Source organism: Lycorma delicatula, chromosome 11, assembly GCF_047948215.1.
Source record: "Lycorma delicatula isolate Av1 chromosome 11, ASM4794821v1, whole genome shotgun sequence".
In the NCBI taxonomy this organism is placed as follows: Eukaryota; Metazoa; Arthropoda; class Insecta; order Hemiptera; family Fulgoridae; genus Lycorma; species Lycorma delicatula.
The window spans coordinates 33,046,616-33,071,775 of record NC_134465.1 but is presented as its reverse complement, the minus strand read 5'-3'; positions in this window follow the sequence as shown (position 1 = coordinate 33,071,775).

Genomic DNA, 25,160 nt, shown 5'->3' with positions numbered 1-25,160 from the left:
CCTGAAAATATGAATCACTTTTGGAATAGCCCTTGTAATATGTAAATATATTGTTATTAAAAATATGAAGTTTATGTATATACTAAATTTATAAGATGAAAGTTGATATAATGTATAATATCTTAATTTTATAATCTTATCTAAATTTTTAGTAGTAAATATGTATGTGTTTTTCCATGATAACATGAGTATCCGTTAACTAATAATTAATTAAATGGTAAAGTATGAAATGAATAAACTAATTCACAAATATTATCAACTTCTTTGGCAGCTATTAAAAATACCAACAGCATGCATAAACTGCTTCTAGCATTCTTAACTGTAGTAAACAATAGAAACTAGTTCAATGAATGGTCATCAGCATTTTATCTTACTTCATGCTGTTTAATTTCCAGAATATTATTCCTTAAGATCTTACAGTTGTTACAGAACCATCACGGTTTATGGATGCAGTTTACTGTCTTACCTAGGTCTCAGTTCATATATTTGGAATGATAATAAAAAATGGAAGATTGATAATAAGATTAGTAAAGGGTTAACTGATCACCTGAGTAGTTAACTGTAAAAGGATTAGTTTCTAGTATCAAATTACCTCTTTAGTGTTAAGTGGTTAGATTTAAGGTAACATTAAGACATACAGTGCAGAATTTGGATCTTAAGTTAGAGAAATGTGATAGAATTAACTTCTGTAAATTTGATATAAAAAATGTAAATAGTTGCCAAGTATAAAACATTAAAAAGTTTAATAGATTAATAATTAACATTATTATTCTAACAATTTTCCGTTGACTATCAATTTTTGACATCATTTATCAATTTTTCTGGTACTAATAAAAGTTTTTTTTTATTATATCCATTAATAGAAAGAATCATCTGTAGGACTTATTTTAGTTTGTATTTTGTTATTAATATTTATGCAATTTTACTGTTTTAGAAACTGGTTTGAATTTAAATATTAATAAGTTATATCATTCAGTTTCCAAATAAAAAAAAATATCAATAGTTATTAAAAAAAAATTTGTTTTTTTTTGGTAGAAAGAAATAGAAGATGAATTGCTTACAATTTTAAATGTGATATTTTTCTTAGTAACTCCAAGAACTAGTTAAAAATGTTTTGAAATATTACCATTTTTAAAATTAGTTATTCTTGTGCTTCTACAAATTTGTATCAAATTATATATTATTTTTCTTTTTGAAGTTTGCTAAAAATACTAAAGCTATTCAAATTGTTAACATGTTTGAAAACTAATGCATTAAAAACTGCAGTGATCAATAGAAATTTAAAACCATTGTAAACAAGGATTAGTATACTTACATATGGTAACCACTGAATCAGATGAATGAAAAGTACTTATATATTTAAGTACTGCACGAAATTGAGTTACGACTAAGCACATTGCTGTCAGGCTTTCACCTTCTACTATTGTGAATAATATTCTTGAATGACCTAAAAAACAGATATTTAATGAGATTTTTTTAAAAAATAACTATCTATTAAAGATTAAAGACTAGATTTAAACTTAAGGTCATTGGTAGAGACTTACTGTATGAGTGCAGTGGTTATAACTGTGGGTATGAGTCATGTGGTTTCAACAACTACCTTTTACAAAATCAGTTTCTAGATTAAATGTATGTTTAACGAGTCAAAACTTGTCTGCTTTATTTTATTGATTATTAATAAATTACCCATCTAATAAATGAGTAGTGGAACTGAACTTATCCATTAATTTTAATTAAAGACTTAGTAATTTTAATTTATTTAATGATTTATTCTGCTGCTAAGATGCATTCTGATGAATTATTGAATTCAATTGTACTTAATCATTTGATAGGATTGGGAGTGGGAATTCGGGAGCCTATCTTTACATAACAGTCATTTCAGGCATTAAGAATTATGTAACAGCCCCCAAATTGTCTAAAGGCAGCCAATGAACCAAATGCCAAGCTTGTCCTGGCTCTTCAAGCTGTGGTATCCTCAGTATGACATGTACCACAGGACTGAAAATGGGTAAATTAAGATCACAATGAAAACAGGGTGGGTGGTTGATGAAAAAAGCTATCAGTAGAATAATAGGTTTCTTCATCATTTTGCACAGCATCAATTATAAGGTAACACTGTTTTTTAATATCTTAAATAATATAGTTTTAAAAATAAAATTTTTTTTTTAGAAAAGAAATGATTACAGAAATCCCTCAAAAATGCATTCTACAATGTAAAGAAGAATGTATTTTTAAAGCAAGAATAACTTCCTCAAAGGTTTACTGTTTAGATGAATTCATTAATTTAGATAATATTAAATAAAAAGCAACAATCACATTTGTAATTAAAATATTTATGAAATGTAGATAATGTTTTATTAGAAAAGGTAAATACTTTAGGAATTAATTGTTGAGTTAAAAATAAAATTCAAATGTAGGTTTGGAAATGCTTTGTTCTTAAGCTACATCTGAAAGATTTTTATTTGTTAATAAACAACATTTTGACCCAAATTTTAATAAGAAATTAAGCTTCGAGATACAGTTTTATATAAAAAAAATTAATTATTTCAAAACTTGTAATGCATTCTTTAAATTTTCAAATCTGGTCCTAAAAGGGACTTTTTCAAGAAACGCTTGAAAGCTCCATGTTAAAATTTTAAACATTTTTAAATAAAAAATAACACACACCCAATTAGCCCAAAATTTTTCTTTTATTAAATACAGGTTAGGGCAAAAATCTAAATTCACTGGGCTTCTTACTTCTAAAATGCGCACTAAATTATAAAGAAAAAACAAATTATACAATAACTAGAACTCTACAGGATTATTATTACAAGTAATGTTATATATTTTTTTTAAATTAACTAAAACCCTATTCCATTTACAAAACATCTTGCCCCCAATGCCCTTGTTTTTCTAACCTTTCCTTACACAGGTAAAATGCATGCTCAAAACCTATTTCCAGACATTCTGGGATCAGAATGATTTTTTTATTCTGCCCAGTATAGCCACCAAGCATCAACAAACCTTTTGAAGTGATTTTCCATTGAGTACCTTAGAAAGTTCCTCAATTAAGGAATAAATAAGGATTTCTGAGAGGAAACTCAAGTTTGGGGTCCAGTGAAGCTTGATGACATATGTTAGTCTTTCTGAGCAAAATTAAAAAATCTTCCTGATCTGTCCAGTAGAACACTTGGAAATAGGTATTCAAATAGGTTTTTAATATGCAAGTCGTTTTTTCTGTAATTTAATGAAAATGATTTTGTTGCTTAAATTTTCATCCTTCCCTCTTCAATCCATTTATGAGAAAAATTGTTATTTAAATACCATTTCACGTGATTAGTAATGTGTGGTGGAGCATCATTATATTGAAATTATATATCATAATGTAAAAAAAAGGATATATCATTATATTGTAAGTTCATTTTACAATGTCACGTGGAACAGTTTTACATGGAGATAGAAATAAGTTGTTTTAGAGAAATTCTAAAATTATTTGTCCATTAATATAATTCTCTAAAATTAATGGACCAATTAACTGGTTATCAACCACTCTATAAGAAAGATCCTGAAAGTTCATTTCCACAGTCCTGTTTGGATTTTCTTCAGATTGGCAATGAAAGTTACAATTATTGTTTGTATCATCATAATTGGAAATAGTATTATCAATAAACAGTATGAGTATAAATAGAAAAAAAATTGTTAATCTGACCCAAATGTTTGACCTTAAATCACTATTATCTGGCTTGAACTGTAATTTCATTACATTGTCTGACAACACAACTTCTCCCACTATGTGTAAATTACTTACACACAAATAATGAATAATACACTATGTACTGGTGGGCTAAAAACCAGTCTCCCCAATTACTTATTAGAAAACAGTTAATTAAGAATTTTTTTTATTAAATTTTCAATGCAGATCAGAAGTGGTGTTCAAAGTGTTACTTTTGCAAATTTGTAGCAGTGTTCAACCACTGAATTGCACATGTTTTCCAATAAAATTTTGTGTTCTAATTTATAAAATCAATTAAGTTGTGGATTTATAGGAATTAACTTGTTTTAAACGATTCCTCAGAATGAAAAATCAGAAACCGTCCTAATTTCATGCATGTAACGCCATTCAATTGCTTCTTGGTGTACTGTACATTCAGGAAAAGTTTGATCGAGATGGTCTTTGATTTGGTCAGTAGTAAAGAAGAGTTTTATCTTCCTGCCAAACTGGGACAGCCAATGTCAAGCAAATATCTTGTAGCATCTCAAGATGTCGTTCACCTATTACTCTTAGATCAAAGAAATATGCTCCAACTTTACTTTTTTTTTGTAATGCCCACACCAAAGAAGAATTTCAAATACAAGTTTTATTCTCTATAGTTACTGAAACTTTTCATCCAACCAGTAAACACAATTATGATGCAATTCAGTTTAAAATATCCTTCATCAAACTATAATACTAAACTAGAGAAATAAAGAACTGCTTCTCAACAAATAGAAAATTCTACCCTACTTTCAAAATAATCTATATGGAGTACCTGGCCAATAACACTTAAAACTTTCATTTAAGTGTTCCTTTAGAGTTTTTCATTTACTTGTTCTAAGCATTCTATTCTAATAGAAATCTTTCAGGTTGAAATTTGAAGGCTGTTTCTCCACAAAATATTATTTGTTTCTAAAGAGTTCTATGCTTTTCTGATATCTACAGTATTTTTCATTTAGTCAAGTTATTCTGCGTTTCATCCAGATTGACAGGTTAGAAATGAAAAAACAGAAAATCTTGGATGGCAGCTGCATCAGAAGTATTTTTTTACTTCAGTATTAGTAAAAATATTACTGATAAACTAAAACTTTGTCTTGTTTCATGTACTTAAACCCCATTATTCTCAATAAACATAAAAAAATGAATTGAACAACAATGTTGCCGTTATAATATAAACTGATTACTATAGCAAAACCAAAATTTCCCACCTTTACACTAGTTAAATCTACATGCAAGGATACTAATTATTCATCATGTGTAAAGTTTTATATATTAATATAACATAATTATCTGTTTATAAATCAGACTGATTTCAGGGTTGTGGATTTGTACAGCATTATTCTATAGTAATCTTACTTATAAAAAAATAAATAAAAACTAACCAATTTTTAATTTTTGCATAATTTCTGGGTCTATTGGCGCACATAATCCACCAAACATTACAGCAGCAGCCCAGAGTTCATGTTCATTCACGTTTTTATTAATAAAGTAGATTAAAAAGAGCATTACCAGTGTTTGAAGAGTAAATCCAAGAATTGAAACTACAGCTACCTAAATTAACATAATAAAATAGGTGAAATATCTTTTTTTGAAATAAACTTGTAATCAGTATTTAGGTAAAATTTAATCAATTACATTAACATAAAATGTTCTAAAAATTATTTTTTTTTTTAGGCATATTATTTATAGTATTATTGTAGTCCTAATCTTTTTTTATTAATTTTAAAATGCTTGGATAAGACAGAATAAAAGAGAAGTATAATTTCAGTAAATGGTTGGAATAATGGAAAGTAAACCACTGAGATTATATTTTGAAGGCCTATTTTAAAAATGGAAAGGGCTCTTATCATAATGTAATTTATTTTTCACTCATATTTTAATGTAAATCAATGCTCTTTAATTCATACCTAGTCGAACTGATCAGAAATTCCATTAGTATGCTTCAAATACTAAGTCTTCTGATCAGATTCTTTTCAAAATGATTGTTGAACCATTTTACAGGTTCCATGGTATTTATTGAAGCAGATTTTCTTGGTGATTATATTCCTTACCATAATATTTAACTTTTTTTCTCCTTTCTGTTCCTTTAGATTTGAACATTTTAAGTTTTTAAAATTTTGAACATTTTATTCCAGTTTAGTTTTTTAAATGTTTTCTTAAATATAGAATCAGTCCAATACAGGTGGCTTTAATCTTTTTAAATCTGCTTTTTAAAATTAACCTCAGGATTAGAATTGCCTTACTTGTACCCATGCTCTTTTTGAAACTGAGCTGGTCTTCAACTAACACATGACATATTACATCTATTTATCTATAAACTCTTCTAGTAAGTACTCTTCTCTAGTAAACTCTTCATGCACGAAACGTTAAATTGGTTATAATATAGTCTTTACATCTATTTGTTACTCTTTCTTTGATGTGATAACAATTAGACTGTTCTTAAAATCTGATTGTATTGGTATTTCTTCTGTCTTATAAATTTTGCGTATCAATGCATGAAGCTTATTTAATCCTATTTCTCCCAGACATCATAGTAATTAAATGCTTAAATCTTCATTACTTTATCAGGCAATTTTTTCCTGCTGGAAAGGTTTTTTATACATCCTGCCAGCTATTAGCTCTTTTGTCTCATAACAAAGGTTTTACAGTTGTCTCTCAAATATTTAAACATTATGGTTCCATTTCCTCCATTGTTTTTCTTATTTTTCTCTATGCTCATCTAACTATCTAGAAATCATATTTTTCATTACCTAATTCTCTGTTTCTTTGCTACTTTACATTTACCATTAATTATGTCTCATAAGTAGATACAGTTGTTTGCCTTCATTATCTTTCACATTTTTATACCTTTTGGATTCATCAACCAATTTTATTGCATTTTTTGTTATTTATGATTTTCTATCTACTTTTCTACCAGTTATCTCTTCTCTCCTCTCCTACCATAATTATTTGCTTTTTTAACTTTTCTATTTGTTTTCAACTGAATTTTCTGTCATCACAATTTTTAGATCTGAATCTATGTGATGTGTTTAAATTTTAACTTTACATTACTCTCTTTTATTTTATTTGCATTTCAATTCTTTGAAAGTTTTTCTTCAATTTTTTAAACTTTAACCTATACTTTATCATTGTATGTGATCAGGATCAATGTCTGCTAGTGAATACATTTTTCAATCCATAATTTGGTTCCTAAATCTTCACCTAAATATTATATAATCTATTTGAAATCTTCCTGTTTCTCCTGGTCTCTACTATAAGTGAATCTAATTTTAATGAAAAAGGTACAACTAAGGTATAAACTCGTGTTTGGAATCACTAGTTTATACCTACTGTAAAGTTAGTCTACTACCTTTAAACTTCATGTTCTGACTGGTACATCATTCCATGTTCTGACTGATAAGATTGTCATAATTCTTATATTTTGTGATACCCCTTTTGAGTAGTTCCATCCAGAAATACGGCCATGAGACTATTTTACCTGCAGTTCTCTATATTTTCAGTTACACAGTACTTAAAGCATAAAACAGATAAGCTTTTAGCATGTTGCTCAGGCTGCATTAACCATCAATTAGTGAATCAATTTGTTTTTAAGTATTATAAAATGTATAATTCTTTGAGCTTACCTTTTTGTCTTTTATGAGCATTTTATTCTGTTTTTTTAAGGGCCTAAGCTTGGCTGTTAAAAAGCAGGGGTTTTATATATGTAGATGCTTTTCCCGACAGCAAGATCTACTGCTAGAGGATATCAGATCAGGATATTGTAAATCAGTGGTCAAACTCATCAACTAATATCTGTCCTGATATCTCATCCCCCTTTTTCAAATGATTAATCCCTTCTTCCCTAATTTGTTTCTGTAGGTGCAGGCCTGACTCCTGCTTAGTTTTCCATATTGAGGGTGCCAGTACCTAAATAATTAGCACATCCTTGGTATCTAGAAATGAGGCTAATTATGGGTATACTTGAAGATTCAGTCCCCTGATGGCTGTACAGTATGCCTAGAGATTGATATGGCTCTTAGGTGAAGTCAGGTTTCTCCTGATCCTAACAAAAAGAATCATAAAATATTACTTTAGTGTTTATTTAGGAATGATGACATTAAAATTGCTTAAGTTGCTGAAAATTACTAGAATCTATATCTGTTCATTTGTAATATATTTTAATTTCTTTATCTCATTTTTTCCTCTTTTTTTTGATGAACTACAGCAGCTGTCAAATTAATCCAAATTAAATTTTTGTTACTTTCTCCAGTGTGGTGTATTGTTTAAATAGATCCATTCTCTTATGTTCTTAAAATAATCTGAGGTTATGTTTTTCTTTATCTGCTAATTTAGAAATTTGTAAGTATCAAAATAATGTTTTGTGAAAATTTTCTTCACATTTTTTAAATTTATTTTATGTAGTACATTCAAAATATCTAACAGATTATTCTAATTTTTTTGTTTCAAAGCATTATAGAACATTCCCAAACAAATAGCTTTTGAGTATGATGATGGTTTAGGTATAATTTTACAACAGTTTCAGAGAATTGCTTCCTTTTCATCTTAAGAAAGCGCAATTATGTCTGTAGAATAAAAGTAAGTCAATTTCAAGCACACTGATTAATTAGAAAAAGTAAAATGACTATATTATTGATTCTGGACTTAAATTGAAAGTTAAAGCCAACAGAACAAGTACGTACTAATAAAATAAAAAAAGACTTGAAAAATATTGGTTTTTTTACAATGAATCATAATTTTATGAATGGAGGAAAAGGAATGCATATATATATGTATAAATGTAAAAAAATTTGCCATCCTTTATCAAACAATCAGTTAAATACAAAAAAAAAAAACAATGGGTTATATAATACAACTAAACCCTTGTTGGTGTCAGTAGACAATATATTGAAAAATGATAAATTTATCGAGATTCTACCAGAAAATATTACCACAAAACTTCAATACTACTTCCATACAAGGAAACTGATTGTCCAATAAAAATTAAATCATCATGGATTATGGTCAAAGAAGCAATAAAATTTAAAAAAACCAAATTGTAACCAGGTAGCTTCCCTTATAATAACCCAATCAAAAACCACAGCGAGTAATTGTCAATAAAAGTGGTAAGAATGAATTTTACAATAAAAAATGTTTACCTTATTTAATTAGTAAAGATATGGTTTTATGACCAAAAAAAAATTAAAATTTTGACTAATATGCTTGTTGATTCTGTGCCGAATCACGTATGTGACTAATTAAGAATAGAAACATATAGCCATTGGATGTTCACAAATTTTATAGGTATGTTACATTTTTCTAATTAAAATTAGATTTTATTATATAACAACAGTGTTTTGATCAATTTTGCACTAATATATTGTCAGATTTATCCTTTAAAATTATAAATTAATAATTTCATTATTAATTATGCCATATATTTTTTTAAACTTGTAGTCAATTCAAAGTTACTTATTTTTATTAAAACAATATGTATTTCAACAAATAAGAAAATTGCATTTCATCAAACGTTTAAGAGTATATGCCTTATTCCCTCTTTCTCTATCTAACCCTTAGCATCTGTATTTATTATACAATAAAATATTTATTGCTGTTTACTTACTTGTACCCAACACTTTTTAATTTCATTAATATTGATTGTTATTGCCCTATAGAAAATATTCATTGGTATAAATACTATTGTTATTATAAATGGGGAATATTCAGCACTTGCTGACAAAAAGTCATGAGCAGTTGTTATTACATCTATATGAACATTCATTGTTATGATGGAAAAAAAGAAGCCGAACATTAATGTCAGTACTAATACATATTGTTGTTTGTTAGATATGGCTTGCAGCAGTCCTCCAATAATTAAAAGTACAGACATAAATATCAGTATAAAAGTGTCTGTATTGTTACCTGTAAAAATAAATTAATATTATTTCAATTTTTTAATTCATTTATAAATAAATTTTTATTATTCAATACATGAGTTACACTTCACAAATTTCGAAAAAAACTGTATTTTTCCACACAACTATTTGAACTACCTAACAGGAATGCACTGGTGGTGGAGCGTTGTTCTAGTTTTTGCTTTTTTGGGGAAAAATAAAAAATTGTCTTCACATAAAATTTATTTCAACTGAAAGCCGATAAAAAATATAACCTGAATTATAAAAATCAAACCGCAGAAAAATTGTATTTACTTTTGGATATCCATAGGCACATGGCAACAAAACAAGTCGCTAATTTTCAAAAAAATAATCCTAATTCAAAAAAAAAGTTTTAAACATTTGTCATGAAAAGGATAAGTTTTGCTTCTTTTCAATCTAAACATCAAAATGAATGTGCATTTTTCATAACATTTTCATGTAGCTGTGAACCATATTCTTGAGTAATACAAATTTAAACATTCCAGCAATGGAAAATTTATAAGTTCACCCCCTGCTACAGATTTATATGAAGCACATTTCCACATATATGACATCTGAGAGTTGTAAAGTATTAGGATTCACCAATAAAAATGATAAGAATGGAATTCTAACCTTTTAACTTATTTCTTTCATGTAAATCTTCAGTCAAAACACCAGTATATGCACAATTCCACTGTTCAAAATAGCTTTTAGAAGTCTTCAGTTGAGAACTTCTGTAGAACTCAATTATTTTTGCTTTTGCATCTTCCTTGCTTTCCCTGCAGCAAATGTATGATTTTTAGAAATAAGTCAAAGTTGCAAGGTGCTATCAAAATAAATAGGATAAAATTGTGATGAGTTTTCTAGTTAAAAACTGCTTACAGACAAAGAAAAATATGCAAATCCATTGAGTTTGAGAGTTTTCTTGTCACTTTTTTATGGAGATTTGTTGTCAACATATATATAGTTGACTGTTTTGCTTTGAAGAACCCTGATAGTTATGATGATGCTCTTCATTTTGAAGAAAACAATGAACATGATTTTGGAGATTGATTAGTTCTTCCATTGTAATGATTGCCACTTTGTACCTGCATCATACTGAATTATCACAAGTTGTGTCACACGTGATGGCCTTTTAAGTAATCTAGTTATTCTATTTATTTCAAAATTTTAGAATAAATATTCTTCTGCCTTTTTTGTTTTGCTTACACAATTTTTGAACAAACCATAGTTACATTCAGAATATTATGTCAATTTTGCCACATCAACTCCTTGTCTATCTTTACCATGAATCCTGTAAATTTGACACTGAGCCATCAATTGCTTTATGTATTTTATGATTTTCTGGACATTTTTATCCAATTTTAATGTAATTGGATGGATATCCAATAAACGATTTTTTGCTTCCTTAACTTACAGTTGCTCTCAGAATGTTAATGCATGAAAACAACGTAATATGATCACTTCCACAAACTTCTTTTAATGTCTTTAAAGAAATTTTTAATGAAATATTTTTTGATTTTGTAAGAAATTTGTAACTGACACTATAGTTCAGTTTTCAAACTAGGCATGATTTAAACTGTATCTTTAAAATTAGATTCGCATAAACCATTACTGCAGTTAAATTATTTAAGCTAATATATTAAAACTAGTCAAATTCAAATTTACGTGAGTCTTACATTAACAATATCCTCAACACTTTTGATAAATTATATAAATAGTTAGATTTCATTTATAAGATTGCATTTTTTTTAACCAACAATAGGTAAAGACTTAATTATAATCTCATACAAGAGTAGTGAACTCGTTCATGTGTGAAAAATATCTAGCCTGTTAGATACTTTGGCAATCTTTGCCAATCACTCCAACATGGAAATTGGCAAAGTTACCTGTATTCCTTTGATACATCTGAATACTGTTTGAATGATCTAGATAATTTGTTGCCATAATATTTAATATACATTTGTTAGGTTTTATCTAGATAAATTCAAAATTAGGTAACTCATTTATTAAATGTGAGAGAGTGAGATATGGCCAACCAGGTCCTTTAGTTTTATGTTAGATTTACCAGTCCCTAGTCAATTCATTCACCTTTACATCCTAAAAACTAATCATTAATTAAAAGAAATTAAATTTTGATAAAAATTATCTCAATTGCAATTAACTGAATCAATAATTTAAGTCGCTTGGTTATTGTACTAGTTAGCATCTGCACACCACTTTTTATTTTTTAAATTATAAATTTTACTTAAAAGACAAACAACATTACATTATATTTTATTAAGATAGTAGAGACCACAGAACATTTGTTCTGTGTTATAAGCATGAGTACAACAAAAACAAAACTACTCAATACAATGAATTTTTTGTAACACTTGACCATAATAAAGAAAGTGGATTAATATTTGATCATAGATTTTAACTTTTAGAAATTTCTTTTCATTGATGTGAAGAGAATTAAAAATTTTTTAGAAGATAGAAAACATGTTTAAAAGAACTTTTAAATGTTGCTCTATTTAAATATTTATTAATTTAGAGAGGTAGAGGCTTCTTTATGACTTTAATTTTTTTTCCATTATAGAATGACACTTAAAAAAAATTAAATAAATTAGAATATTTGGTACTTCAATTTTTTGTTTATTTAAGGAGCTGGGAGATAGAAGTATACATATTCTGAACATGGCAGGCAATCTGAATCTGAATATTTCTTCTCAATATATATATATAATCATCCTAAACAATCACATATTTTTTTAGACTCTTAGTTTGAAGCTTAGTTGTCCTACTAGATACTGAAAATAAATATTCATCATTTAGTTTATGCCACTCATATGAAAGAGTCATATGAAAACATAAAATTTGTACTGAATATGATTCAATATGAGAAATATTCATGGCATGTTAGCAGGAACCTGAAAGTAATTGTGTTTTTATTTCGATCAAGAATTGAGTACATTAATTTTGCTGTTTCTAATATGAATTGGACAGAACAAATAGGAAAATTTACTACATAAAAAAAGCATTAACCACAGAGGGAGAGAGACACTTTTAGGGAGAGAAGAACCTAATAATTCAGGTGCTGATAACACCTGAAAAAGTTAATTTCTCACCACTATTCATAAAGAAATGAAGATTGCTTTTGAAGAAGAAAAAGATGAGTCATTTCTTTTATTGAAGCAATGAATCATATTGGTGCAAGATTTCAATTTCTAAAAGGAGTTCTCAAAAGTAGCTAAGATAAAGACAACATATTTGTTGGAAGATAGATAAGAAAACTAATGAATGAAGCAGCACTTGAAGAAAATTTTAATTAAGTTTGAGGTTGCTGCTCAGAAATAATCTCAAAATTTGATTAACAATTTTCCTAAAAAACCACATAACTATAGAGAATTTGTAAGCGAGTTTCAAATACAGAAAACTTGGATGTAAGTGCCTCTCAAAATTAATTTCCTACATTCACATTTTAATTTTTTCCCTAACAATCTTGGTGCTGGGAGTGATGAACATAAGGAACACTTTCACCAGTAAATATCTGCTATGGAAGACATGCTACTAGGCATTAATCTGATGAGTAAATAAAAAAAGATCAAACCAAAGTTAAAAAAAGAGCAACAGAATTATGAAAATAACAGGGTTCTAAAGCTGCGTTAAAAAAACAAATATGTATTTAAAATACTTCCAATGATGAATACCCCTAATAATCCAGATCTCCAGAGCAACCGATTTGGGAATAAATACACTTTGTCTCTATATTGCCTTGCTCCAAACTTTTAAATTTCTACAAATTCTTCTATTGTCAAAGTAGCTAACCCATAACTTCTTAATATACGACCCATCAATCTAGTTCTCTGAATAAGATTCAGCCACAAATTCCTCTTGTCTCCTATTTGTATTAAGATGTCTTCAATTTGAATGTTATTGATTCACCTTATTTTCAAAATCCTACTGTTTAACACCTTTCAAACCCTCACTTCTTTCCTTCTATTTTTCCTCCTGTCCATGACACTATCATAAAGAGATTTTACTACATTAAGTTATTAAATTTGGTATGGTATGTCGTTAAAAAATTTATTCTTTTCATAATTTTCATTTTTGACATCAAAAATAAAAATATTTTTTTAAAACAAGTAATTACACAAAAATAAACATTTTTAGTTTAAATAGAGATTTAACTCCAGTTTTTTTTTTTCTCTTAAAAATAATTATTGAATTAATAACGTAATAAATTATGAAGGGCTATAATTAATGATAATTTGTTTATAACACAAGAAGGACTTGACTGAACACAGTTTACTGCAAATTAGTTGTATAAAAAAAAGCACTGTACAAAAGTTATTTGCAATCTGGTGTTGCAAAATGAATAAATATACTTTAATAATAAAACTTACAGGATTATTGTTATAACAGAAGTTTTTAACATAAATTAATCCTATTAAGGTTCTGGATTTTCATACTGTCAGAGAATTCCCTCTTTAATAAAAGTTTACCTATCAATTAAATTAATACACTTAATAACAGTTCTAATCCTCCAAACAATGAATGCATTAATGAATTTTGACTTTTCTTTAAATTAAAACTGTTAATAGAATATTCTTTAATTTACCTATTGTTTCTTCATTAGCGTGAGGAAATTGTCCTTGTCGTGGTTTTTCTTTCAAATAAGGATTGAAATCACTCTCATTATTTTGTAGTTTACGGATTATTAAATTTTTGTTAAGATTATAACTTATTCTTGTATGATTTATTATCAGATTAGCTACTGTTTTATTCATCACTAATATTAAATAGAATAGTGTTCTACTGAGCATTTGTAAACATTCTGAAACAATTTTTTATTATATATTTTAGTTATCAATAATGATATCATTAAATTAATAATCTTTATTGTTTATTTGTAAAAATTATATTTTTTTAAAATTTGCTAGTTAATATCTTGAGAAAAACTTACTTGCTAAGTAGTTATAAAGTTTGTTTACTATTTTCTGTTTAATAATATTACAAAAAATAAGAAGAAGAATATGATGACAAAAAAGTTGTTATTCTTTTCCATTAATAAAGCTGTTTTTTTTAAAAAAAAAAACACAATGTTAACTTTCTAAACAGTAATCATCTTAATCTACTTAACTCAAACATGTTATATTTTAATTAAAAAATCTAGAGATGTACTCTCTTGATCGTGTTATTATCCACTTTATTTTTTAATAGTTTTAATCAATGAGCTGTGAAATATTTTTATCTTAAAACTATTTATTTTGAGTGCATCCTAAGTGTTTGATTTAGATTTTCAAGAGAACATCATAGATCGATAAAATTTTACTTTTCACTGTTTGTTTTAGAAATAGAACATTTTATTTCAATCACTCAGTTTCAAGATGAAGCCAATAGATTAATCATTATTTAAAAAAATGTAGTTTAGGTGCTAATGATAGCACATAAGCTAGGTAATGATAAACTTTTGAAAGAACAGTATTTTGTTAGTTGATCATTTTTTTTTATAATATTAAATACAGTTTTAAGTATTATCATAAAAAATAAAAAAGTTAGAAAAAATGTTTAAGTTATTTATTGTAATCTTTCATCATGATAGGAATAAGAAAACATGAAAAGTTACCAATTTTTAAAAACTTTTAATTACACATAATTTGTCAGCTCCCTCATATCAATCCATACAGCGATAATGCTTTAAAAAATTTAAACACTCACATGCAAGATAATAGAAACAAGTATGTTTGTATTTGAATGTAAGTATGTAAAAGATCTTGGTATGATGAAAGTTTATGTAAAGATTTACATATGACTATATTACATGTGATAATAGAAAAATTTGTAAAGCAATTTTTAACTGAAAATTGTTTTTATTCCATTGAAGAAGTGCTTTTCTAATTCAACTAGTTACAATAAGGATGAGATTTTAGATTGACTTTAGATTACTTACTGCCATACTCTGAATCAACAAGAATGGGATTAAAAAATTTAATTTGCCACAAAATTTATTCCAATTATAAAAATTTGATAATGTTTATTTGTTTGTACAAGTTTAAATTTACTTTAACACTAAGTATATAAGGAATATGTCACATACCTCGAGCCTTATCTCAGAGAAAGAAAGCATCTATCTGTGAGAGTAAGAAGTTATACATGGTAAAACACAAAAATATATTAAACTCAGTGAAAAATAACCATTACAGTTACTGAACTTAACATACATTTACAAATAATATTATTCACCTTATTTGTATAGCATACAAACAACTTTAAACAAAATTACTTTTTTTTCAGAATAAAAAACTGCCATCAATATCTCGTTGATCTCATATTGGAAAATAATAGCTCAAGTGACTGAGATAACTTCCAAGGTAGAAAGGATTGTGGTTTGTTTAAATTATATTGTATTAAAATAGATTTTGTTCAGTTTGTCTTGAAAAATTAACATTTTGGATCATTTTAACTATTGTTATAAACACATACAGAAAAAAATATTATTGAACTTTTTAATAAATATTTAGTGACTGTAAAGCCATTTTCTTAGATTGTTAATTGTTCAGTACTCTCTTAAGAGAACTTTTATAAGTCCTCATTACAGATCATTATGAATTGATATTCATTTATAAAATGAAAGAAAGCTTACTATTTAAATGATAAAGTACATTCTGGATAATTATACCACTTTGTGGCCAAGACTATATAGCCCTATTAAGTGATATTAATGAAAAATTAGGACTACTAATAATTTAAAATAATTTAAATTAAAAAGTGATTAAATTGTTTTTGTAGCCTTACATTATTCATAAAAACAAATCTTGATAAACAAAAGAGAGTATAAGTCAAAAAAATGAGTACCTTTTATGGTCAGTAAAAATGTATATTTTAGTAAACTTTTAAACTAACTCTTAGTTAAACTTTTTGAAAAAACCCTTCATCCAGTTTTTGAGTAATCTTTCTGATTATTTTATAATAACTCTCATGCAAATTAAAAGAATTATGTGTTGTGCAGACCAATACATACAAAACTTTTATCCTAGTAGTTAAGGAGAAGTTAACTCCCTCCCTATAGCATTAAACTGCAGTTAAATGCATTATATCATTAATAAAACTGTGTTACTTTACAAATAAAATAAAGAAATAAATGAACTAGTGGGTCGTGTAAGCAGCATTTTGGGTCATTACCATTATAATTTTACATGAGTTACACCAGTATGTTTCTGTTTTACAAAACTGTCCCAATTAAACGGCTGCCTCAAATAACTGATTGTCCTATTAACTGGAATTCACTGTATATAAAGTGTAAATGAATAGTACATAATAATTATTTAACTAATATATATTATAAACTCAAAATTTATAAATTTAATTGACCAACATTTCGCTGCTGAAAATAAAATAATTTTTATTTATTCTCCCTCCAGTAACCAAAAGTCTAAGCTCAGTTACAGCCATCTTAATTCCTCCTTTATTTTCTTTCTTTTCTTTTTATAATAAAAGTTATAAATTTTGTAGAAAGTGGTAAAATATTTATTTCGAAGGAACCATTGGCTTATGCTCAATTACAGCCACTTTGAACTTTGTAAAAATTATTAAACCATAGTCACATTTATCATTACAAATTATTGTCAATACAAAAGATTGTCTCATACAAAATAGAATATATAATTTTTTTTTTCTAATTTGAAGAATTTCATAATCTATAATCATATACGTAAATTAATAAACATTTTTAAAGATTTTATTTATTTTTATTGGAAACTATGCTGTTACATGCTACTTATATTAACTGTTAAAAATATTTGTTTATAATTTATTTAATAATAATGAAAAGGTTTCTACAAAATCAAGACCACACTAACAAAATGAAATATTAAAATGTGCATATTGATTTTGTCATGACATCAACATGCTCATATTGAACTGTACAGACATTTCTATTCATTTGTGGCTTCAAAGGTGTACAATTTGTTACCTAATAATACAAAGGAATCAAGAAACTTTAGGGAATACAATGCCCTGTTATTTGTATGATTACTAGAAATCGATGAAGCTTAAAAGTTATTCTAACATAATTACTGAAGAAATTATTGAAAGACATTTTAGGATTACAATATTTATAGATTGTTATTGTTACTTTCAGTTGCTGGCGGTATATCTCAGGATTTCTGTTTCTTTTTATAAAATGTTATTGTGATAAGTATCAACACAGATTTGTCTACAGAAGGTACCTAAATTTTATTATAAGTTACACATTTTATATTATATTGCAGAAATTGTTATATTGAATTTTCTTTTTATTATTATTATTAAAAATAAAATGTTATTGTGTTATTATTTGTCAAATGTGTGAAAATAGTAATAAAAAAAAAAAAAAAAAATACTGTCAGAAACATTTTATTGAAGTCCAATGTAATTTAATGACATCTTGCAAGGAAAACCAAATTTTACAGATGCAATTTTTCTACTTTACATAATCATTCACAATTTATAATAATAACCTAGAAATTATTTTAATTGATTCTACTGTCTGTTTAGTTGTTAACATGTGAATATTTTTATTTTCAGAGTAAATCAGCTTTTTAAAGAAATAAAGCATGTTTATTAAAACATAAAGAATGCATGTTTCTATTTCTTATGTAATCTTTGGCTGCATAAATAATAAAGATAGTTAACTAATAATACAGAGTGGAACAGGAAACTTTGAAAGTAGTAGTGGCAGCCCTGAGGAGCTGGTAGAAAGGTGGGAGTGGCATCCTTCTGTGCATAACTACCTGCCATTTAGTAATCATGGACCAGTGGGTCGGTATATAACATGCATTTGTCATAAAGGCATTTTACAAGAATTGTGACAGTGTGAGTATGCTCAACGGCAATTCCAATGTCACAGTCACATTCCATCTTGCATGCCATTAAGACATGGGTGGAGAATTTCGTGAAGACAGTTTCAGCTCTAAAAAAGAAATCACTAGGAGGTCAATGAACCCCAGAAAACAATGAAGTAGTTCTGGCCTCAACTGAAAGGAGCCCACAACAATAATCAACAAGGAAACACGCAACAACATTGAACTAAGCCGAATAACTGTTTGCCAAATATCTCAGTTCAGTGATCTGAAGTTTCACCCTTACAAAATTCAAGTTTTATAGGAACTGAAACCATCAGACTACATGGTGCGACAACAATTCTATGATAAAATGATTGAAAAGATAAATGATGGCCCCAATTTTGTTGACAACCTTTTTATGTCAGATGAGGATAATTTCCATACCAATACCAACAGGTTTGTAAGCAAGCAGAATTGCAGATATTGGGCAGCTGAAAACCCTTGTCAATTGCATGAACAACCATTACACGGCCAAAAAGTTACAGTTTGGTGTGCCTTATCAACACAAGTTGTAATTGGGCCCTTATTTCTTTGAGGATGTGAGAGGGAATGCAATGACAGTAACATCTGAATGATATGTTGATATGCTCAAAACCTTTGTAGCAGAACAACTTCAAAATTTTCCTGATCTTCATAATTCTGGTTTCAGCAAGCTGGAGCCACAGCTCATCCTGCCAGGTTGTCAATGGAACCTGTTCAACAGCTCTTTGGTAATCATGTAATTTCATGGTTTAGTGACATTCATTGATCCCCAAGATCACCAGATTTGTCGATGTGCAATTTTTTCTTGTGGACCACCTCAAAAGAAAATGGTACACCATTCACCCAACAACAATCACAGAGTTGAAAACGAGAATTCAAGAAGAAATCACTGCAATTCGCATGGAAGTATTTCAAATTGCCATGCAAAATCTCAGCATTCACTTCCAGGAAAGCAAGCATTCCAATAGTCATCATCTTACGGACATTGCTTTTAGAAACTGAAATTTTTTGTGTTGGGTCATTTAACGTTATGTAATTTACTTTTTGTTTTCAACAATAAAACTTGTAAATTCATTTTTTTTACTTTTGTGAGAGTTACTTAAAAATTTTCCATTTCCTTGTGTCACACTGAAGTATATGAAATATGAGCAGTAAATTTGTATGGGTTGAAAAAATATATTTTGCAAGTCTTTAATCAATAAGCTATAATCATTATCTACCTCCTTACAGTGGCTTAACGTCTTTAGATTGGTACCACAGTATATAGAAATATATTTTATTTAGAAATCACTATAGAAATATATTTTTTTGGTTTAGACCATTCATCATGTACCAAACATGTGCACTAATGTCTGCTTGTGTGCATCAGTTTATGAAAGTATGTATTACAGTTTCTGAGCTAATGATACAGTAAGGATTGTTCCTTCAGTTTAATTAAGGACCTGATCAAGATCAATCCTAAGAAATTCAGTGCAGATGTATCACATCATTGTTTAACTTTGGTGATCTATGGGAACAATTTTAAAATATTGGCATTTTACCTTATTTCATATCCTTTAATTTCTAGAATGTTTCTGGGAGAAACATTCTAGATGTGATTCATCAGGTTGTAAGGGATCATGTGTTAGTATTTTTACAGTTAAAAGTATTATTTTTACATGAAATGGATATGTCTTGCTTTTCTTCAGCAAGATTATGGATTCACTAGCTTGCCATTTTTTAGCAAGCTGAGGATTGTTCATTAATCACTTCAAGTTTAAATATATTTTGAAAACCAATTCTAAGAAATTCAGTACATTATGCTCTCAACAGTTTATAAAAACTATAAAATTTTAATGTAATACTTATCTGCACAAGGTAAAAACTTGTTTGGAGAATCATTTAAGGAAATGCTTGTTTTTATTTGAAAAAATAAATTTTCTTAAATATATATACTTCTGTTGCAGTTATCATTGTAAACTTTGAACAAGTAAATTGTTAAAAAAATAATTTTGAATAATATTATAACTAATCTACTTTGCCTTACCAGATATTGGATGAAGTGAATAAAATGTAGCAACTTCATAGTAGAATCTAGGGTGTAATGATAGATTTAAGTCAAAACAAAGTGAATAAAGAAACACTACATCGAGGTAATTGTATCAGGTTAGGTATATCTACCCTGACTGAAGTGATATCTGGAAAAACTGTAGATACAACTATGGGTAGTTATAAATATAGTGCAGTAATAAATATCTTTCATGTTGCAACGTGTTCATCGTTCCCTCTGCTTCCCATATAGTCCCTCCTTCCCACCATGTCAGTTCAGTTCAGTATGCAGCCTTAGCTCATAAGAGGAAAATTCTTTTATTGCTCTTCTTATTTTAACATGTCTTCAAGTGAAGATTACGGGGATGTTAAGAACACAGTGGACAGATATTTATTCATCAAATTAATTGCAGAACACCCAGTGTTGTTGGAAACATCATGAGTGCCAAAAGTTATTAATGAAAAAAAGGTGTGGGAAAAGATACTTGCATACATTCCCCAGGTACCTGAGATTGAAATCTCCACAGCCCAAGTGAAGAAAATGCTACAAAACATGAAGACCAAAATAAAAAAACAGATAAAAAACTATGGGAAACAAAAAGATTGAGAAAAATGTTTTTTTTAATATTGGGTATAACAGAAAATTCAGTTTTCAATAAAGTGCCCAGAAGAATTGTACAACAGATGAATACCACATCTGCAAATTCTTAAGCGAGACCCAGTATGAAGAAGATGATGTTCTATGAATTGAAGAAACAAAAAACTTATAAACTTCTCAACTGCAGAGGCTGGTTCTGTTGTAGCAATTTGAATACAGAAAATCCAGATAGTTAAAGAGAAAAAAGAATTGGAGAAATTAACTAATAACTACACTGACAATGAAACACAGATTGACATTACCTCAGACGATTATTTTTATGAAATTTTTAATTAAAATCATAAATAACTGTACATATTAAGTTTTTCTCTTCCAAAAAAAAAAATAATAAATAAATAAAAAATAATTAATGTGTCCTGAATTTTTTTTTTTTTTTTTTTGTCTTCAGTCATTTGACTGGTTTGATGCAGCTCTCCAAGATTCCCTATCTAGTGCTAGTAGTTTCATTTCAGTATACCCTCTACATCCTACATCCCTAACAATTTGTTTTACATATTCCAAACGTGGCCTGCCTACACAATTTTTCCCTTCTACCTGTCCTTCCAAAATTAAAGCGACTATTCCAGGATGCCTTAGTATGTGGCCTATAAGTCTGTCTCTTCTTTTAACTATATTTTTCCAAATGCTTCTTTCTTCATCTATTTGCCGCAATACCTCCTCATTTGTCACTTTATCCACCCATCTGATTTTTAACATTCTCCTATAGCACCACATTTCAAAAGCTTCTAACCTTTTCTTCTCAGATACTCCGATTGTCCAAGTTTCACTTCCATATAAAGCGACACTCCAAACATACACTTTCAAAAATCTTTTCCTGAGATTTAAATTAATTTTTGATGTAAACAACTTATATTTCTTACTGAAGGCTCGTTTAGCTTGTGCTATTCGGCATTTTATATCGCTCCTGCTTCGTCCATCTTTAGTAATTCTACTTCCCAAATAACAAAATTCTTCTACCTCCATAATCTTTTCTCCTCCTATTTTCACATTCAGTGGTCCATCTTTGTTATTTCTCCTACATTTCATTACTTTTGTTTTGTTCTTGTTTATTTTCATGCGATAGTTCTTGCGTAGGACTTCATCTATGCCGTTCATTGTTTCTTCTAAATCCTTTTTGTTCTCGGCTAGAATTACTATATCATCAGCAAATCGTAGCATCTTTATCTTTTCACCTTGTACTGTTACTCCGAATCTAAATTGTTCTTTAACATCATTAACTGCTAGTTCCATGTAAAGATTAAAAAGTAACGGAGATAGAGAACATCCTTGTCGGACTCCCTTTCTTATTATGGCTTCTTTCTTATGTTCTTCAATTGCTACTGTTGCTGTTTGGTTCCTGTACATGTTAGCAATTGTTCTTCTATCTCTGTATTTGAACCCTAATTTTTTTAAAATGCTGAACATTTTATTCCAGTCTACGTTATCGAATGCCTTTTCTAGGTCTATAAACGCCAAGTATGTTGGTTTGTTTTTCTTTAATCTTCCTTCTACTATTAATCTGAGGCATAAGATTGCTTCCCTTGTCCCTATACTTTTCCTGAAACCAAATTGGTCTTCTCCTAACACTTCCTCCACTCTCCTCTCAATTCTTCTGTATAGAATTCTAGTTAAGATTTTTGATGCATGACTAGTTAAACTAATTGTTCTGTATTCTTCACATTTATCTGCCCCTGATTTCTTTGGTATCATTACTATAACACTTTTTTTGAAGTCTGACGGAAATTCCCCTTTTTCATAAATATTACATACCAGTTTGTATAATCTATCAATCGCCTCCTCCCCTGCACTGCGCAGTAATTCTACAGGTATTCCGTCTATTCCAGGAGCCTTTCTGCCATTTAAATCTTTTAATGCTCTCTTAAATTCAGATCTCAGTATTGTTTCTCCCATTTCATCCTCCTCAACTTCCTCTTCTTCCTCTATAAAACCATTTTCTAATTCATTTCCTCCGTATAACTCTTCAATATATTCCACCCATCTATCGACTTTACCTTTCGTATTATATATAGGTGTACCATCTTTGTTTAACACATTATTACATTTTAATTTATGTACCCCAAAATTTTCCTTAACTTTCCTGTATGCTCCGTCTATTTTACCAATGTTCATTTCTCTTTCCACTTCTGAACACTTTTCTTTAATCCACTCTTCTTTCGCCAGTTTACACTTCCTGTTTATAGCATTTCTTAATTGCCGATAGTTCCTTTTACTTTCTTCATCACTAGCATTCTTATATTTTCTACGTTCATCCATCAGCTGCAATATATCGTCTGAAACCCAAGGTTTTCTACCAGTTCTCTTTATTCCGCCTAAGTTTGCTTCTGCTGATTTAAGAATTTCCTTTTTAATATTCTCCCATTCTTCTTCTACATTTTCTATCTTATCTTTTTTACTCAGACCTCTTGCGATGTCCTCCTCAAAAATCTTCTTTACCTCCTCTTCCTCAAGCTTCTCTAAATTCCACCGATTCATCTGACACCTTTTCTTCAGGTTTTTAAACCCCAATCTACATTTCATTATCACCAAATTATGGTCGCTATCAATGTCTGCTCCAGGGTAAGTTTTGCAGTCCACGAGTTGATTTCTAAATCTTTGCTTAACCATGATATAATCTATCTGATACCTTGCAGTATCGCCTGGCTTTTTCCAAGTGTATATTCTTCTATTATGATTTTTAAATTGGGTGTTGGCAATTACTAAATTATACTTCGCGCAAAACTCTATAAGTCGGTCCCCTCTTTCATTCCTTTTGCCCAGCCCGTATTCACCCACTATATTTCCTTCCTTGCCTTTTCCAATGCTTGCATTCCAATCTCCAACTATTATTAAATTTTCATCTCCTTTTACGTGTTTAATTGCTTCATCAATCTCTTCGTATACACATTCTACCTCATCATCATCATGGGCGCTTGTAGGCATATAGACGTTAACAATCGTTGTCGGTTTAGGTTTTGAATTTATCCTTATTACAATGACTCTATCGCTATGCGTCTTGAAATACTCCACTCTCCTCCCTATTTTCTTGTTCATCACGAAACCTACTCCTGCCTGCCCATTATTTGACGCTGAGTTAATTACTCTAAAGTCACCCGACCAAAAGTCGCCTTCCTCTTCCCACCGAACCTCACTAATTCCTACTATATCCACGTTTACCCTATCCATTTCCCTTTTTAAATTCTCTAGCCTACCAACCTTTTTTAAGCTTCTAACATTCCACGCTCCGACTCGTAGAATGTTATTTTTTACTTTTCTGGTGACCCCTTCCTTAGTAGTCCCCACCCGGAGATCCGAACGGGGGACTATTTTACCTCCGGAATATTTTACCAAGGAAGGCGCCTCCATTATTACTTTTGAAAATGCAGAGCCACATTTTCTTGGAAAAAAAAACAGCTGTAGTTTTCCATTGCTTTCAGCTGCGCAGTACTCAGAGGACTGAGTGATGTTGATATGGCCGTTTAAGTCATTGTGACTTACGCCCCTAACAACTACTGAAAGAGCTGCTGCCCTCTTTCAGGACTCATTCCTTAGTCTGGCTCTCAACAGATACCTCTCCGATATGGTTGCACCTTCGGTCCAGCTACTCTGTATCCCTGAGCACTCAAGCCCCCTCACCAATGGCAAGGTCTCATGATTCATAGAGGAGGGTGTCCTGAATATCACTCCTTATTCCATATTCTTTCATCGTGCACAGAGCCCAGACACTCAGTGCTAATGCTCGTAAACTTTTCCTCTCATCATATGTTTGCCTGAAAATTTACACTGACATAACCCTTGCAATTATTATATTCGTTGCTGAACATTGATGGTTTTTTATTTATTTATATGTGGGGTACAATTTAATACACCAACAAGAGTTTGTAAATGATAGTCCGTTTGCCACAGTAACTTTGCATTATTCATCAGTTGTGTTGTACTAGGAAGATGAATTCAGTTATGAGCTTTTTCAAGAATATGACCCATAAACATTGATAATACTTTTACATACCATTGATTGGTCT